Genomic DNA, 18,162 nt, shown 5'->3' with positions numbered 1-18,162 from the left:
GGCGGAACCAGCAGGCAGGCTTCACCAATGATCTTCCTGTCTCAGATACCTTCCACACCAATGATCTTTCAGCCTCAACCTAGGTACCGTAATACCCCTAATACCGTCTACCACAACCGGCCCCTGTAGGGCTCTGCCATGGCCGGCGCGGAGAAGAGAACCCCCCCGAACATGCGCTAAAATACACCGGCCGGTCTGCGCATGCGCGGAATCACACCGGCGGTTCCGTGCCTGCGCGAACTCGCGCCATCCCTTCGGCGCCGGCAAGACTGGCGCCAACCCGTCCGGTGTCCACCTAGCCCACGAGGCAGGTGAGAATTCCTCACCTTGGGGGCCCGTTGACGCCGGAGTCGTTGGCGCGGTTTTCCGCTGGCGTGGGGACTTAGTCCCCAGAAGGGAGAATCCGGCCCCTGTGTCTGCGTGGGTTTCCTCCGGGCACTCTGGTTTCCACCCACAGTCCAAAGATGTGTAGGTTGTGTGGATTGGCCATGATAAATTACCCCAGGTAGGGATACGGGGATAGGGTAGGGGATCGGTTGGGTGCTCTTTCAGAGGATCGGTGCAGACTCAATGGGCTGAATGGCTCCTTCTGCACTGTAGGGATTCTATGATTCTCTGACCCACTCACTAACATCGGGAAAGGGGAAATCTATGCCACTGAGATCACAAGATCCTTCTTGGAGGTTTTTTGGACATCAGTGGCAAATGCCTTTGCTTCGCCGCTGACCGTGAAATCTGGGCAAATATTTGAAATGCAACTGCCAAGTTAGGCTGAGCTTCCAAGGGATAAAAGTCACAGGACATAAACACTGGGAGATGTAGACTCTTTGAGACAGATATCAGAATCAATGTGCTTCAGATAATGAAAATTAGCTTGACTGTTTTGGCACTCGTTCACAACTATCCTTATTGAGATTGTGCAAACTCATCTGAGTGCAGCAATGGTAGCCAGGTAATATTTTGCTGTTTGGAGTTAGAAGTATCAAAATAGAACAAAAAGGTATATTGTATGTCAGTCAGGCCAACAAAGACTGCAAAAGGAGAGTCAGGATATGTTAGATCAGCTTTCCCACATAAAATCAGATAAATGTCAATTTAGATAGGTGTGAGGTGGGAAGGTAATGTAAATAATGAAGCCACATACTTCCTTGGAAAATAAATGTCTAATTGAGGAAGAGGAGCAGAGGGATCTGGGGGTATAGATACACAGATCACTAAAAGTACCATCGCAGGTTAAGAAGGCCAGAACAAAAAGGAAACAAATCAGTGGGGTTCATTTCTTCAAATGAAAAGCAGAGAAGTTATGTTAAACTATTTTTAGAATCTTGGTTAGATGACTCTTGTAGTGCTGTGAACAGTTCTGGTGTCCATATTATAAAAAATATATGAAGGCTCCCTACCCGCGCCGCGCAGTTCGCACTTGTTTAGTGATTCTCCGGGGACCGTAAAATTGCGGGAGCGGTGCCGATCACGATTTTGGCGCAAATGACCATTCTCCGCCCCCGCGCCGGAGGCTCGGAGAATCCCACCCCTATGTCCAGGAAACCCACTGGCGGGGGTGCCCTGCCAGTGGGAAAAGTGAATCACAATGACTGGGGAATTCCAGCCACTGTTTCTAAAGAAGCCCCTCACGTACAAGAATTCTATTCGTCCGTTGTTAAATCCTGATTAATTGTGGCTGGTGAGCCGACACATGACTGAATAGTTTTTCCAAGTGCAACATTGCGTTTTATGCTTCCATACCACATTGCTTTACAACTGTTGCATATAATGTTATCAGTATACCTAAGTGTATGTTTTAAGAGCCTAAACTTCAAAACTGGATGTTCAGTGCAGATAATCTAAGGTTTACGATGGTTATGCAAGAGCAATCCAGATGATGCCCATGGGGTTATTAACAATCATTTACTCCTTTGTAGCAACCTCATAAATGTGTAAAGGTTTCTGCTGTTTGATAATTTTAGCAAAGCATTCCTTTAGAATGTGCTTACGATTAAGGTAGAAATAATGATCATAAGAATTTTTAGTCGTATGGCTGATAAAGGACAATCGAATATGTACTGATATAAATAATAAACAAAAGTAAAATAAAATTAATGGATTTTAACAAGCACTTGGCAAAAACAAAGTAGGAAATAACAATGCCCTCTTTATTCATGCTCTTCGTTTCTACAGTAAGCTGGAAAACAAGTAGTACTTAGTTTGATGAGAATTTGCAGCTCGTAGTAGGCAGTGTTTGTTGTTTAATTTAGAATAAAATACAAAGCCTTCAAGGGAAGAATAGAAACCTCAAACATAAACCACACGAGAACTTTCTTTCTCAGATGTCGACTCACCTGATACCTATTTCTGACATTTTAACTTTCTATTGCAAGCTGCTCTTTTTTCTCTTTCCAGAAACATAATGCTGTTGGGCAAAATGAACTATCACAAATGAAATTGCAATTCACAGAAAAATAACAGGGAAGATTTGTGAAATAAAAATTAAAAAAATTAACAGTGAAAGCAACAACAGAAATTACTAAAAACTTTGAAAGCATTTATTTATGAAATTAAAATAGAATTTAAAGTAAGGAAAATGGCTAACCTGATTAAGACATGAAAGAGTGAGATTGCAACTATACAGTATCTATTACTCAGTCGGAGAAATAAGTTATTGATGTATTCGCTATGAAAAGGTGCTGTTTTATCATTTGTCTTTGGATGTTGTGTTAAGGCCATAAGAGTGCAAATGTTAATAAGTAATATGTGTATATACTTAAAGAAGCAATTAAAATTTCAATATTCATTTTAAAATACAGTTACCAAGAATTAATGTTCTTCTTTAATCTATTTCTGTGGACGAGCGTGAGTGCCTATGTCATAATTAAGCAGACAATGAAATTAAGATAAATTTAGAGTTGCAATGTCAGGATTGCTAAAGCACCCCCGCATCTTTGCTGATGTTAATTCAGCTCCCTTCCAAGTGAATTCTCCTGATGATGTAATCAGCCCTTGCTGTTTAAACAAGACTATTTGCAAAATTAGTATAAACAGACAGAACCACCTCCACCAAAAAATTAAAGCTAATCATAACTCTTCATAATTGTTATCAAAGAGGCACTGACAACCAAGCTCCCTTAAAAAAAAGGCTTCATGCAGATTACTGCAGCCTTGAGTTTTGCAAGGCTAGGATTAATACATCTAAATACTTTGAATAATGCAGACTAAAATAGCATTATTTCATTATAATTCTATTTCGCATAATTAACTGTAATCAAAATCCTACACTTGATTTGCTGATTATTGACTTTGAATCCTAAGGACCACAGAATTGAAATTCCTGGGAGGAAACTTTGTGACAGAAAATAACTGTACTTTTTTTTTTAACAGCTGCCTCACCTGCACTTTTCATTTCCTATGAGGTGCGGTGGCAAAACTGCATCTTTCAACTGTCCCTCTTTTATCTGATGCAGTGGATGACAGGTAATCTAGTTGAAAGTTCCTAGAATTGCACCACCAGAAAAACACTGGCTGATGAAATCTGAGCAGTTATCAGCCTAACCATCACCTGTCAAGCTTACTGCTTCAATTTAAGGGTGCATCAATTTTCTGAAGAGGAAATCAAGGGCAAAGAATAAAAGCAGCACAGATAAACAGTGACAAAGGCCCTTTCTGCTTTTTATTTATGATGGGATGTACTATCACAGGGTGTACTGTGAAGCTTTATCAGCTGCCCTGATACATTCCAGATAGGTAGGAATTCTTTGGTCATTGATGAAGTGCCATACTTAAACTTACTGAAAGGGCAGGAGATTCTAACTGAAAATTACTTTCACTAAATACCACAAAGATATTGAAGCTGGAAAGAGCCAGAGAGATGGAACAAATGACAGTTGCATGTAGCAATGAACCTCACTGTTTCCTCCACTGGCAGACATGACTGATTAGAGTCAGAACATGAAAGAATGTTTTCTCAAAGCCGAAGAGCATATTGTGTAAAGTGTCAGGTACAAAGAGTTCATATGTTCTTCTCAGTAAAATGTGAAAGCATTTTCTGCCAGCAATTTCTACTGTGTGCTCTGTCATTGTTCCTATTTAGTTACCAGCCAGGTTTACAGATGCGAGTCCTCAAAGATTCTGAAATTCAGCCACAAGAGCAATCAAAAGAAAACTACATCAATTTAAAATCAGGACAGAAGGCAAGACAAGTTCTCAGTACGAAAAAATGAGAATCCACTAGCAGTTTAGGCATTATAGTATAAAATGTTTATTTTGGATTAATTAAGGGAGTAAAGTGCTTGGTGAATTGTTATATTCATTTTTTAAAAAATGATCTGAATGCTCAAATCACAAAATTTCTCAAATATTTGTGAATTGTGAGATCAATTTTACCATGTGTCCAATCGCAGGGTCAGCAGCTCTGAAGTCTCAAAGCTCCACCAGGTGAAATGGTCACCACCCTTGCAGCCAGGAATCTTCAAGAGCTCAGCAAAGTAAGTGTGAAAAAAAAGAAAAATGAAAAGAAACCCACCAGTCAAATTGTTGCGGTTGCAGTGCCTGTTTTTCCTGGCCTTGGACCCGTCATTGTCCCTTTGAGCATCTGGCTTTGATGCCACTCACCTCCTTCTAACCCCTCCGCCTGCCGGAGAGAGGATGCCTCCATTAAGCTTGTAGCCACTGTGCATTGCGAGGGAGGCAGTCCGCTATCAGCAAAATGGTAAATGGAGCCTAGCAGTATGTAAATCAATTGCCTGCCCCCTTGTAGGGGACAGCCAAATCGCTTTGCAGCACACCTTTGGAAAAATGCCCTGGTAGCGGGCCTGGAAAGGGGACATCCTGGCGCTTTTTTACCTCACCCATTCCCCTCCCTTCCAAACCCTCGCCCTTTCCCCATCAAACTCCCTCTCCCACCCGACGTCCAGCCCTCCACCAAAAGAGCAGTGAAATTCAGGCTAAGGCACGTTTCTTTTGCTGTGAAAAAGCACTCTTTTTTTAGTAAATTATTACAGTGATGGAGGAAAGAAGAATCAGAAAATGTTTGTCAAATTGATACCATGTGGATATTTTGACCGAATTTTGGCCAATAGGCAGTAACTGTTGGCAAAACAATAACAAAGATATCCTGAACATGTCATGCTGAAGATAGTACTGCTCTAATTTAAAGTTATATAAAGAAATGTAACATAAAATAGAGCATTTGCATACAAACTCATTGAAGTGCCATTGCTGACATTCCATATTGTATTTTTACCCGTTAGTGTCTCTATTTTTTCAGGTCATCATAAAATTTGACTGTGAGTATGAAAGTCTTAATGCAAATATATATAATTTTACAAGACACATCTAATAAAACTCTCAACTAACAACTTTTAGTTTTAATGTTGAAAAATATGGACATGAAATTTAACTTAATCAAGTTAAATTTTAAAAAGTCAGCCCTTCGTGATGGCAGCAGCATAACCTTCGATTCATTCACCTGTTCTCTGCCTGAAGGCAGGTCTTTGGTTCACTGTCTGCTGATGCTTCATCCTGAGCAGTTTTCTTGACAGGTTTTGTTTGCCATTGCCTTGCTTCCACTCTCTGAGGCTGGGTGCCGAGGCAGATCCCAAATCTGCCTCAACTGGACCAAGAAGTGAACCCACGCTGTTGTGGCATTATGCTAAAACTCATGCTAACCGTCTAGCCAACCAAACTAACCAGCACCCCAGAGCTTTATACAACACCAAAATACAGATTAGAAAAAATCCCAAGGCAGTTTACGAAGCTGTAATCAGGCACAAATAATTTAGTAATACATAAATATAGACAGGATAATTGTCATGATTTGTAACATAGGTATAAAGCATGTGGACACAATGATGCAAGAATCTCATGAACTGTTCTGTCTCCAAAACCAGGGAAAATATGATGTTATGTAGTTGATATTTTGTGTGGTGAATAATATGGGCTTCCTTTAGTTAAAAATAGTTAACTTTAAAAGAAGCTGAAAGTTGCAGAGAACTAAACAGTTGCTCATAAACATAATTTCCAACTGGCATTAATTTGTTAATGACCTTGTTTTCAGCGTGTGAATGTTGCATTTTCACTCTTTCAGCCAGCTCATGTTTTAGAATGCTACTAAGTTGAACCCATGGAGAATCAACAAGCAGTATCTGGATCCTCTTTGGCTCATTTCTCAGAAGGGGGAATATTACAAAAAAGTGAATGACCATGATGGAGGAAAAAGAATAGGACTAAAATAAAGAATCTGCGAACATAATATGCATGATCCTATGTATTTTGCACAATCCAACTAACCAACAAAGTTTCTAACAGTTCAGCATAAATTGACAAGGTTTTGTTATATAACTACTTAATCGCAATAAAATGTTTACAGGCAAGCTGAAAAATTATCAACTAGTCAGTATTAAAAATATAGATTTAATTGAAAATCTGTGTCACATTTTCTAAGTATGCCGTACATTCATACTCCTTTCTAAATGTTGGCACACTGCCAGACTAAGTGCACTGTAATAGCCACAGAAACAGGGAGAAAATGGACTATAAACTACAGTGCAGAATGCTGTCCCTGCATAGGTTCTGTCACACTAACACAACACCAGTAAAACTCTGATTTTATGGTTTGACATTCTCAGACATATTACACACAAAGTAACAGACTACTGGATCACAAATTACACAGAATTAGAATTAGTATTTTGTTATTATTTCTAAAGACAATGTTAAGTATTTATCTTTCCTTTTCACGCAAACTAATTACTGTTCATTGTACAGTAATAATGAACAGAGGCTAATTCACCCATATTTATTTGCACATTTCTTTCCATTAGCCATAGTTTAATCTAATGAATCACATTTAGTACAAAGGCTGTTTATGTGACTTGATTCCATTTGTGTCAGATAAGAATTTAACAAAAAAGGCACTTCACTAAAAAACTAAAACAGTTAAAAATACTTTGTGTAAAAGTCTTCATATAGGTAATAAACAAAGCCATTTTCTTCTCTATTTTCAATACACTGAGTCTGTGGGCCTGTACTAATTTTCATTTTCTATACAATTTCAAATGAATAATGCATTTAAACATTTAATTGTACAACAAAATGAATATGAGGTAGAACTGAGAAAACCACTGAATACATTTACGAGCGTGATTTCAGCATTTGCCTACTGAAAACAAACACTTTTCTCTTGTGATGCCTGTGTTATTTATGGCTTTTTACAGCTGTTTATTAGCATTCTTTGTCACCTCACATATTTGTGTTCATGTTTTCTCTATAGTTTTCATATTGGTTTAATATGAAAATAGTTTTATTTCAAATATATAATTTCATTTGCTATTACAAATGATACGAATGCTAAAAAAAAATCTGAAAACTCATTTTCCATGTTTTCTTTTGCCTTTCCTGAATCTGTGTGTAATGTATTTTGCTCAAAATTGATTGCTTTTGTTTCTATGAACATCATTGACTATAATCATTAGAGTCAAGAATATTCTTTAATAAACAGTAATATAATATTTAAATTTGAATAAAAGTAAACTGTGGTTCAAAATGATTAATTCCTACCTTTACAAAACTGGACATAAATGGTTCTTATCTTATTTGGAATGATACATTAAAATTAATGCTAATTACACCCAATTTGGTCATGCAAATTAAAGTAATTGCAACTCGACATTCTCATCATACTCACATTTCATATCTTCAGTAAACTTGCTTGTACTTCAAAGTGTGTGACACTGCTTTCCATTACGAAAAACGGCATTTCAGTCCTGCATAAACCATATCTTATTAAAGCAAATATGCTTTTTACACATCACTCCCCGTCGAACTGGAAGAATGGTGTTTAAATGCCTCTTAGACACAAAAGAAGTGTACTGTGTGTTAACACTATACTTTGATATAAAAATGAAATATTTGATTAAGATCATAAAAAGAACTGGATACGTTATTAGACTGGTGATGATATATGCAATTGATTTACACAGTTACTGTTCTTATTGTTAGAGTTCTGAATACCTTCAGTCACAATTTCCAAGCCTAGAGAGTTTACAATCCTGTTGGACATGGGCGGCAGTAATAATATATCACTGCTGGACTGTCTGCATATAATGACTTTGCTTTCTACCCCCTACCTAACTATGTCAACTAGCAGCACAGTCTGTTCTGTGTTCCTCCTACACAGTTATCAGCCATCTACTTACTGGAACATTTTCTTCCATGATCATGGTGCAAATAACATTATTTGCATATTCTTTGTGCTCTTGACAACTTTTTGCAAAAATATACAAATTGTTCAACAATGAATTTGAGCACTTCTCCCTACGCTTTTTCTGGCATTTCCCTCTAACTGACAATACCTTCATCCCCTCTTTGTAGTAAATCTAATTGCAGGAAATTGACTTTGTCAGAGATTAGATCAAAGGGAGCGAGAGAAAGAATTATCTACCTTAAATTTTTCCAGCTTAAATAGAAAAAAAGAACAAAACGCACACATTAGTAAGATGTTATCCTAAAAGGTTAAGCTTCCCTTTTCATTGCTAACTAAAATAAACAAACAAATAAATAAATTCATTTTTTAAGAAGTGAGGATGCAGCTAAAACACTAGTTACAGTGGCACTGTGCCTGTCAAGTATTATGTGAGCAATAACAAATTAGCAGGAGTTTGAGATAATTAAAAAACACAAACTAATTGCTGTGGATCATACATAAACATTATTTTTAACCCAATCTCCTCAGACTTTCTTATATGCCATCAGTAATTACAGGAGGTCTGTTCTTTAACTATCTTTGCACAGGGTGTGATTCAAACATAAAAGCCCTCATATTTACAGGGAGGCGGGCAGGTTGTAGAAGGGGCATGTTTGCAAGGAGAAACTCTGAAATGCAGTAATGTGGAGGTACTGATGAATTTAATGGCAGGACCTCATTATAATTTTTTTAATACTCCACTTCTCGCCTGGTGGCCGGACAGATTGAGAGGCTTGTTGGTAGCTGGGCGGGGAAGACAATAGCAGAAGGCAGCAGCCAGGGATAGCTCAGGATATCCCCTGGAAATTCGGAAATATCATGGGTTGGTGGGGGAGGCTAAACTGGCAATTGAGAGGGAGGGATCCCGGGCTTGAAGGCGGGGCAGTCAAGATATTTTCTTGAGCAGCCAAGACGAGCACGTCTTCTCCTCCCATCTCACAATGAGTGTTGAAAAAGCATGTCTCAGCTGGATCCATCAGCTCATATTGATGTAAACGGTGAAGTTAATAACTGAAATAAAACTTGAAGAGATTAGTGGTGGAGTGTTCATGAGGGTAGCGGGGCTGAATTTTGCCGCCAAAGATTGTGGGTGGGATTCTCTTTCCCACCAGCTCTCTTTTCCGGCGCAGCGCTCCCCCGCTAGCAGTGGGATCCTCCATTCGGCAGCTGGCCAATGGGAAATCTGCGTTCGTGAGTGCACTGCCGGCAAAGCGGAGGTTCCCGCCGACAGAAAATCTGGCCCGAAGTCTTTCTGCCAGGGCCATAAGTGAGAGTGGGCCCCCTTTGGCAGGACACTGGGGCAACAATTTAACTGTGGTGGTCAATTAACAGGATTCTGCTGGGACTGCTATCCAATTGAGGATGGCGAGATGCCACCAGAGCTGCCTGCCCAATCAGAGGGCTGGCAGACCAGTGGGCTCAATTAGTGGTGGCCAATGATGATCTGCTGCTTGAAGGCTGGAGGATTTTAATGTTGAAGCACCCTCGAAGAACAACTACGTTTATTTTTAAATTCGGACGAGGCAGGCAGGCAGGTTCCAGTATTCAATGGAGAGATGGGGTTGCCTAACATGTGAAGGAAGCCACTGCAGTTGGGGGGGTCCTTCAAAAGCACATGAGGCAGTTTTTGAGGTGCGCCCCTTGCCAGGCCTGACATAGTGATAGGATCTCTCAATATGTTCAAATGCCAATTAGGCTGGGAAGTGCCCCTTCTTTGCTCTTTCATGGTGAACTAGCTGTCCATTGAACAATCCAAACACTTTAGTTCCCACCACTGGTCATATGATGTGAGGTGAGAGTGGCAGGCCTTGACATCAAACAGCATTTGACCGAGAATGGCACCGAGGAAACCTAGCAAAACTGGAGTCAATGGGAATCAGAGGGAAACTCTCCACTGGTTGGAGTCATATCTAGACCAAAGGAAGATGGTTATGATTGATGGAGATCAATCATCTCAGTTCCAGGACATCCCTGCAAGAGTTCCTCACGATGGTGTCCTGGGCCCAACCATCTTCAACTGCGTCATCTTAAGTCAGAAGTGGAGATGTTTGTTAATGTTTGTACACTGCTCATCACCATTCGCGATTCTGCAGATACTTAGGTCAGTCTGTGTACATGTTGCGCGGGGGCCGGTGTCACCAGTGGGATCAGAGCATTGGAACAGGATCACCGGCCTTTTTGCCCGACGCTGGATTTCTCCACCCGATCGCGAATCTCGTTTCTGGCGTCACAAAATGGAGAATCAAGCCCACTGTTTAATAGGAAAACCAACGTGGTGCAGATATTTACAAATGTGGCCCGGACGCAGTGGACATCACGGAGGGTGGGTCAAGGGAGTGACATAGGTAGTTACCCCCAAAGTCCATTGGAGGACCACCCTCTCCCCCCCACACAATGCAAAATTTGATGCCGACTTGTGACAATAAGCGATTTTCATTTTTTATTCATGTTTCTGTGAAATTGCTTTAACTATGCTGTGATTGACAGCTTCCGCACCCACCCAGCTGTCTGCATTGTTTAATTAATCTCCCTTCACCTCTGAGACTATCAAGTAGTCAGCTGTGAAACTAACCAGTTAAATGTTTTAAGTGCTGTCACTTCCTCTTTTTCTCTGCAGAAAACACTGAACTGCCTTTGACATGATCCAGGAGTAGTCAAGGGCAAGATAACAGTGACAGTGAAGATGGAGCAGCATAACTTGATTTCACAACCATAATCACCAGTTCAGATACTTACACAATGCACAATTTATGCAATAACATAGAGGTGAGACCTGCATGTGGTGGGACGCCAGGCACAAGTGGATTGCAGCCAAGGAAGAGTACAAGGATAGTTCTGATACCAGGTCACTGGGGGGCAAGCTTGCACAAGGGTTCTACTACAGTGGACTTAGATGATGGTTTCAATGGGGTAGGATACAAAAGAATACTGATGGGTATACACAATTAAATTATTGGTGCATTGGAAAGTCTGGCAGAAAGTGTGTGAATGTCAAGTACTATGTAGGAACTTGGCAGTGATCTCCGTGCAGAGCTCAGAGCCTACCCTCTACTGTGTAGAGGTAGTGATCAACTCAATTAGCACATGGACAGTATGGTAGCACAAGTGGATAGCACTGTGGCTTCACAGCGCCAGGGTCCCAAGTTCGATTCCCCACAGGGTCACTATTTGTGAGGAGTTTGCACGTTCTCCCTGTGTCTGCGTGGGTTTCCTCTGGGTGCTCCGGTTTCTTCCCACAGTCCAAAGAAGTGCAGGTTAGGTGGATTGGCCATGCTAAATTACCCTTAGTGACCTAAAAGGTTCGGAGGGGTTATTGGGTTACTGGGGCTAGGGTGGGAGTGAAGGCTTAAATGGGTTGGTGCAGACTCGATGGGTCGAATGGCCTCCTTCTGCACTGTATGTTCTATGTTCTACTTTCTATGTTCTACATGTAGATCCACCCATCATGAGGAGTTTGATGGCTGATCTTGCAACTTCCATTGTAGTACAACCAGTGCTGAAGTGCAATCTCAGGCTGAAGCCATTAAAGTTCATGTTGTTGTCTACATGGCTGTAGATGGCAGTGTGCATTGGGCCTTGCTGCTGAGTGTTACAGTAGGTCAGTAATCTTTTCCTTGATGAGGCCCCACCCCAGGGGAGTAGCAGTGACTCTGTGGGCACATTGGCAGAGTGGCAGTATTGTGGGGGGACAAATGTTATTATCCTGAGAGAGGACAGCATATTTGTGTACTTTGGAGCCATTGCCACTTCCAAAGGTGGTCCCTTAGCAACGAGAAATCCATTGTGGACAGATTGCTGGACTGCTGTGAGAGACTGCAAATCCCTTTGAGTACTGCCTGCAGCCATGGTAGCAGCAATCTGATCCTACTCAGCAACAAGCAGAGATCTCACAACTTCAGTCATGGCTTCCACTTCAGCACTGAAATGTTGCGTGGTTTCTGCCTGCCATGAAATGGAAGATGGAAGTCCTCTCTCAGGAAAGCAGCATTTGCCCGATGACTTCTGAGAAGGCACTTGGCCAACGTCCTTGCTGTTGTCTGTCAGCGAACTAAGACTACTGCTGGCCATGCCACGATGGTGCAATTCATAGGCAGGTTTTCTAGGCCCAGATCTGCTCCAGGCTATTCTGCAGAGCTACCTGGGTTGTTCTCCAGTGAATGCCAGTAGTCTAGCCGCTATCCTGCAACTACTGGGGCAGCACTGCATACGTGCACTAGATCAGGCAAAGACTCATGGAGGGCAGGATATAGAGAAATGTACAAGGATGATTATGGCTTTTATATCCAACATGAAATGATTCAATATGTAAATGTATTTATTTTGTGATGGTTCTTTGCACTGTAATGATCAGTGACAAAGAGAAGGTAAGATTCGGGATTGTTGGTGAATGGGGAATTGGGGTTGCAATTACTGATACCACATTCAAATGACTTGTTTATGGCCTAGGTTTCCCATCTTTTCATATTGCTCCGCCTCCACGTCCACCTCCTCCTTATACTCCAGTTCCTCAGTCGTTCACTGTGGCAAAAGATGTTCCCTCAGGGTGGCGAAGTTCTGCAGCATGCAGTCGGCCATGATGAATCTTGACATGCTTTCCATCGCGCGCTGAAGGGTTATTCTAGAGCAGTCCAGGCAGCAAGAACATTGGTTCAGGAGCCCAATTGTCTGTTTTATCACATGTTGTGTGGCAGCATTGCTTTCATTGTATGTATGTTACCGTATGTTATAAATGTGTACATAGGTTTGGCACCAGAGTTATTAACCATGTGGTCAGTAGATGGCCCTTGTTGTCCAGAAGCTCCCCTTTGCTTTGCCATGGTAGCTCAATTGACATAGCAGACTTCCACAGAATGAAGACATAATAACTGCTGCCAGGATACTGGGTGTTGATTCCCAGCCTATGGTAACGCACACGCCGCATGTCGAGGGAAAGGAACCCCTTTCGCTTGCATTAGAAGTAGAGTTGATGTACAGCTCTCGCAAAGTGATGTCAATGCTACCCTGTAACATGGGAATGCCTGAAATCTTAGTGAAGCCATGTGTTCATTTTGCCTGCTTCTCTCTGGCAAGAAAAGTAGTTAGCTCATAATAAATAGAGAACCTCAGTAGGCTCCCTCACTCAACAGTGGAGAAAAACTGTGAGATGTTAGAAATATGTCTAGCACCACCTTGATAGGAACCAGGGACATAAAAGTTCATAGCATGGTTACCTTCAGACAAAATCACAAATATAGTCCTTGCCCTGTCTGAGGTTGAAGTTGTGGCTGCAGATGATGGCAGGTTGCAATGTGAGCATCCTTACTAAATGCAGACATCCTCGCATATTGCTCCTTAGTGATGTTCAGGTAGGAGATATGTTGAGTATCCTGGGTGAATAGAGCCCTTCTCGTCCCAACCTCCTCCTTCTTCCAGCAGTTTGCCCGGCTTTGCAATTCCTCTTTCCAGTGAGCCCGGGGGCACTGGGGTAACTCCAACCCCGATTATCTGTCCAACCGACCACCCAAAACTCCCACTGTCGCGGCATCTGGCCGTGTGGCTAAAGGCTAGTGCTAATAGGGAAAATTGGCAATGGTAATAAAGTGAGCACTTCACAGCTCATAAGTGGATTCCCATGGGTAGTCGTGCCATGTCACAGGTGAGAATTATTGCCCAGCATCCCAATCAGACCGTGAGGCCTGAACACTTTGCCAAAATACTCGAGGCCTCAACATCACAGATTCAGCAGCGAACATCTGAACACCCAGGGGCTGGGCCTCAGCACTGGGAGCATCCCTGAGACCAGAGGGTGGGTGGGTGCACTGGTGAGAGAACCAGTGCCCAGTGCAGGTAACATTACCAGGGGGTGTCTGGGTTACAGGGTGTGGTGCCCTGTGGCCCCCGTTATGGCTGGAGATGCGTGGGCAGGGCAGGTTGGATGGCATCCTGAGGGATGGCAGGAGATTTGAGGGGAGGGAGGGGACTGGATGGTGGAAGCAGCTCTCACCCTCTCCAATTTCTTCCAGATATTTCACGGGATGGATGATGTCTTGGACCCTGCGGAAGCTTCCCTCATGGTGCTGGCCGGGCAGGGGGGGGGCAGATGCCGGAGAAGGCAGCGGCAACAGCGTCGACAGAGGTTCGACGCGGCGGCCCACATGTTGAGGACCCAGTTGCCCATCAGGCCAGAGAGGACAGAGAGGGACCCGGGAGAGTTTGGGGGAGGCGGCGGTGGGGGGGTGGCCCAAGGTATACAAGTGTCGCTGGTCATTTGAACAGAAATTGGACAGCTTATGCCGCAGGAGTCGCAGCCTCGACAAGTGGATAGTACAGCGCCTGTGCCATGTTCTTGCGGAATTGGCACCATGTGGAGAAGGAGGATACTCGCTCCCAGTAGCCATCAAGGTCACCAGAGTCCTGAACTTTTAAGCCTCAGGATCATTCCAGTACTCGACTTGGGACTTGTGTGGCATTTCACAAGCTACAATACACCCCCTGGAGGTTCACCTGCTTTGTGGTGGTCTGCTTTGACCTCCAAAACTTGGCACAGCAGCAGGGCGACGTGCTGGACTTGGAGGGGGAGTTACATGCGGCCATCTATTCCCCCCCCCACACCCATTCCCACTTGTGCCACCCCCACCCACCCTGCCAGGATCTGTATTGCATCATTCCAGGGTGATGGACCTGTGTTGCCACCGTCAAATGCAGGGAGTGATGATAACCCGCTGTGCGCTTAGCTAAATCTATGCCATGGTCTGCTTCCTGCCTGTCTGGTAGTGCTTGTTCACACCCATCACCTGGTACGCCTTGTGGGAAGGGTGGGGTATCCAAAAGCACCACGCCCATAGGCCCCTGGGGGTCACCTCGGGACAGAGAGGCAGCTGGATTGAGCTCCAGAAAACCCAGTATCATCTGGCTCTGTCAGCCCTGGCTGCTCCCCAATGTTTGCACCGTAGTGTTGACACACTCAACGATGCTCCTCATTGACTGGGACATGCTCTGGTGCATCCCGGCAAGGTCCACGTGTGACCAGGATATATCCCCCTGTGACCGGGACATGCTTTGGAGTGCCTCAGCAGTGCCCAACTGAGACTGGGACATGCTCCGCAGCGTTTCAGAAAGGTCCACCTGAGACTGGGACATGTCCCCCAACGAGTTGGACATGCTGCCCAGACCCTCAGCCCTGGCCGTCACTGATTGAGCACGTCGTGCACCAGGTTCTCCACTGCAGTTGCCACCCTAGCAGTGTTGGCTTTGGTGCCATGCATTGCCACCGCCATCTCCTGCGCTCCTAGCCTTTGGGTCCCCTCCAGTGGACCTGCTGGAGTGTTGCTGACATTCCCCTCTGAACCTCACAGCCGACCCTATCTGACTGCCTCAGCTCTGGGTAAACCTGGTCCAGTGGCTCAGCATCTGACTGTGACCCAGCTTAATCCTCGGATCCAACACACCTCCGATTGCTGTCTCACCTGGACATTCCTGCCTCCACCTGGTGTGCATCAGCAACTATGTGGTGCTCACTAAAATGTGCCTCAGAAGACGGTCTACTACTTTTTCCCACCGAGGTGTGTGTCTCTGCCCTGGTGGAGGAAGGGGATGAGAGCTATGACGCAGTTATGATGGTCTCTGTAGAGCTCCCCTCCGAGGTCTTCTCTTGGGAGGCGGGTGGGAGTGGCAGCCATCCCGGATGGGCCGTCACTATCAGTTGGAGATTCTGTATGGGATTGGACATGTGGTCAGTGAGAGGGAAGGTACATTCTGTCTGGCATTAACATCTCACATGTGACAGGTCATCTTCGTGGGAGCTGATAGGTTTCACCTCTGCGCTGGACCTCTACGGTGGTGACTGTCTTCGGCCGCTCCCGCGACCTCCAGGGCCTGTTGCTCTGATGCCCGGCACCCCACCGCCCATGTGGGCCAACTTCTTCTGCAGGGACACAGAAGAGACATCGTGAGCTGAACGCTTTGTGCATCATGAGAAGGGTGGGGGGTGGACGGAGGATGGGGGGGGGGGGCAATGGGGGCAGGCTTGGGCAGCACTGCTGCATATGGGTGGGCTGGGACATGGTTTGGTGCTGGGCGGAGGCAGTGGCAGGTGCATGGCCGTCGTCGGGTGTGGGTGAATGGGTGGCTGGCGGGGACGGTGCTCACTCACCCATGCGGCCCGGTAGAGGTCGTTGATCTTCTTATGGCACTGGGTGCCAATCCTCCTAGTGACGCTCCCTGGTTGATGGCCGCTGCCACTTCCTCCCAGGCGACACTGGCTTCCCTGTGGCTGACCCTCCGAGCCCCTCTGGGGGACAGGGCATTCTGCCTGGACTCGACCGCGTCCAACATTTTTGCCAGGTCAGCAATCCCGAATCGTGGGGCTGGTCTCCTCAGTGGCCTGCTTTCGAGCTGTGTGGGTTTGCTCTGAGGGAGCAGTTTAAGTGCTGACCCCCTTCTTTAGCAAGGAACTAGTGGGCGCGGTCCCGATGAATCGGCCGGTGAAACAATCATTTGCAGTGTGAAGCCCGTGGAGCCTCATTAACTGAATCAATTAACGTTTCTTACCACAGAAGGCCTCACTAGGTCGCGGCAGTTCACACTCGCTACCCCACTTAGAAACGTTTCCGTTAAATCGTGCCCTATGTTTCTGAGGCACTTTCTGTTCAGTTTACACACCTGTATTCGATTTGGGCTTTAAAATTTTCTGGCAACAAAAGTGTCAGGAAAAAACTTCAGAACGATATAAACATATCGGTGTGTGAAGCAGATAGGTGGCAGATGCATTCAATGTAGAGACGCGACATGATTGAGGAGGGAAAATACAGAATGGGAGTGTATAAACTCAGGTGAAACATGCTCCTCGTGACTCCACAGGTTATTGTAACCCAAATCATTCCATGCTTGTCTCCACTCTCTCCTTTACTCCCAGGCCCAACATGCCAGTTGTCCAGCATGAGAGTTAGCTGAACAATTGTCAAATCAACAGGCCACTGTTCAGTCATCCATGGAATCAGGGCCTCGGGGCAGGCATTCCCTCATATTTCGAGCTGCCAGCCAATCAGAGGCTGGCAGGCCTTTTGCTCAGCAGCATCACTGGAAAAGGAATGGTTGCTTCTAGAATGACACCCACCGGAGGACCATAGAATCTCTTCAGGTCCAAAGGAGGCCATTTGGCCCATTGACTCCGAAAGAGCATCCTACCCAGGCTGACTCCCCGGCTCCATCCCGGTAATCTCGCCTAACCTTCATATCCTTGAACACTAAGGGGCAATTTAGCACAGCCAATACACATAACCTGCAAACCTTTGGACTGTGGGAGGAAACCGGAGCACCCGGAGGAAGGATCACGGAGTGACTCAGGCCACAATTAAGTGATGGCGGAGGGGTTTCATGGAGAAGGGGTCATGGGGGAGAGAGGCGGAGAGGAGTCAGCAGCAATGGAAGGAGATGAGCACTCACGGCAGCTGTCACCCTTTCCCAATGCTGTGGCTGTGGATCAGACACTGAGCACCCACTCAAGGACATCAATTGGCAAGTCCATGCATGGCTCTTTCCACCACAGACTTGAATAGGGTGGAGACAGAATGGTGGTGGTGTTCCCACCCACTATCCTGCCTGACTAAATATGCTCCTTGCCTCCAAACATACCATGGACAAATTGCAACTTACCACCACCTTTTCGAGAGCATTTAGGGATGGACAATGAATATGCCTACATCTAATGAATAATAAAAACACTCATGATGGACAGAATAGCCTCTTATGGGACTTTAGAAGAGCTCCACAGTTACCTGCTCCATGAGGTCCACATTACTGCTTGTTATTCAGTGGTTATTAGGAGATTTGTGAGAACAACCCATCAAATTGTTGTTTATTTAATAAGGAGGCAGGTGTGCAGAACATGTGTTGCAATGTTGAAGGTACCATCTAGAGACATTATGGTAAGGCCTACTTGCCTCTTTGGT

At 44.6% G+C, this 18,162-nt stretch overlaps 1 protein-coding gene across 3 annotated transcripts in view; it reads right to left on the bottom strand.

The window, feature by feature from the left end:
• Positions 1 to 8,217, bottom strand: part of LOC140425199 (uncharacterized) — a 385,575-nt gene extending 377,358 nt beyond the window's left edge. For all 3 annotated transcript variants that reach the window (XR_011947788.1, XR_011947789.1, XM_072509211.1), the window contains exons 1-2: positions 8,002 to 8,217; positions 7,676 to 7,754 (exon numbers count right to left, since the gene is read on the bottom strand). The gene's annotated coding sequence lies outside the window, so the exon portion shown is untranslated. The remainder of the gene's footprint in view (positions 1 to 7,675; positions 7,755 to 8,001) is intronic.
• Between the last annotated feature and the right edge of the window lie 9,945 nt (positions 8,218 to 18,162).

The sequence above is a fragment of the Scyliorhinus torazame genome, chromosome 6, assembly GCF_047496885.1.
Source record: "Scyliorhinus torazame isolate Kashiwa2021f chromosome 6, sScyTor2.1, whole genome shotgun sequence".
Classification (NCBI taxonomy): domain Eukaryota; kingdom Metazoa; phylum Chordata; class Chondrichthyes; order Carcharhiniformes; family Scyliorhinidae; genus Scyliorhinus; species Scyliorhinus torazame.
The sequence above is the reverse complement of the archived record's forward strand: the minus strand, read 5'-3'. Positions and strand labels throughout refer to the sequence as shown.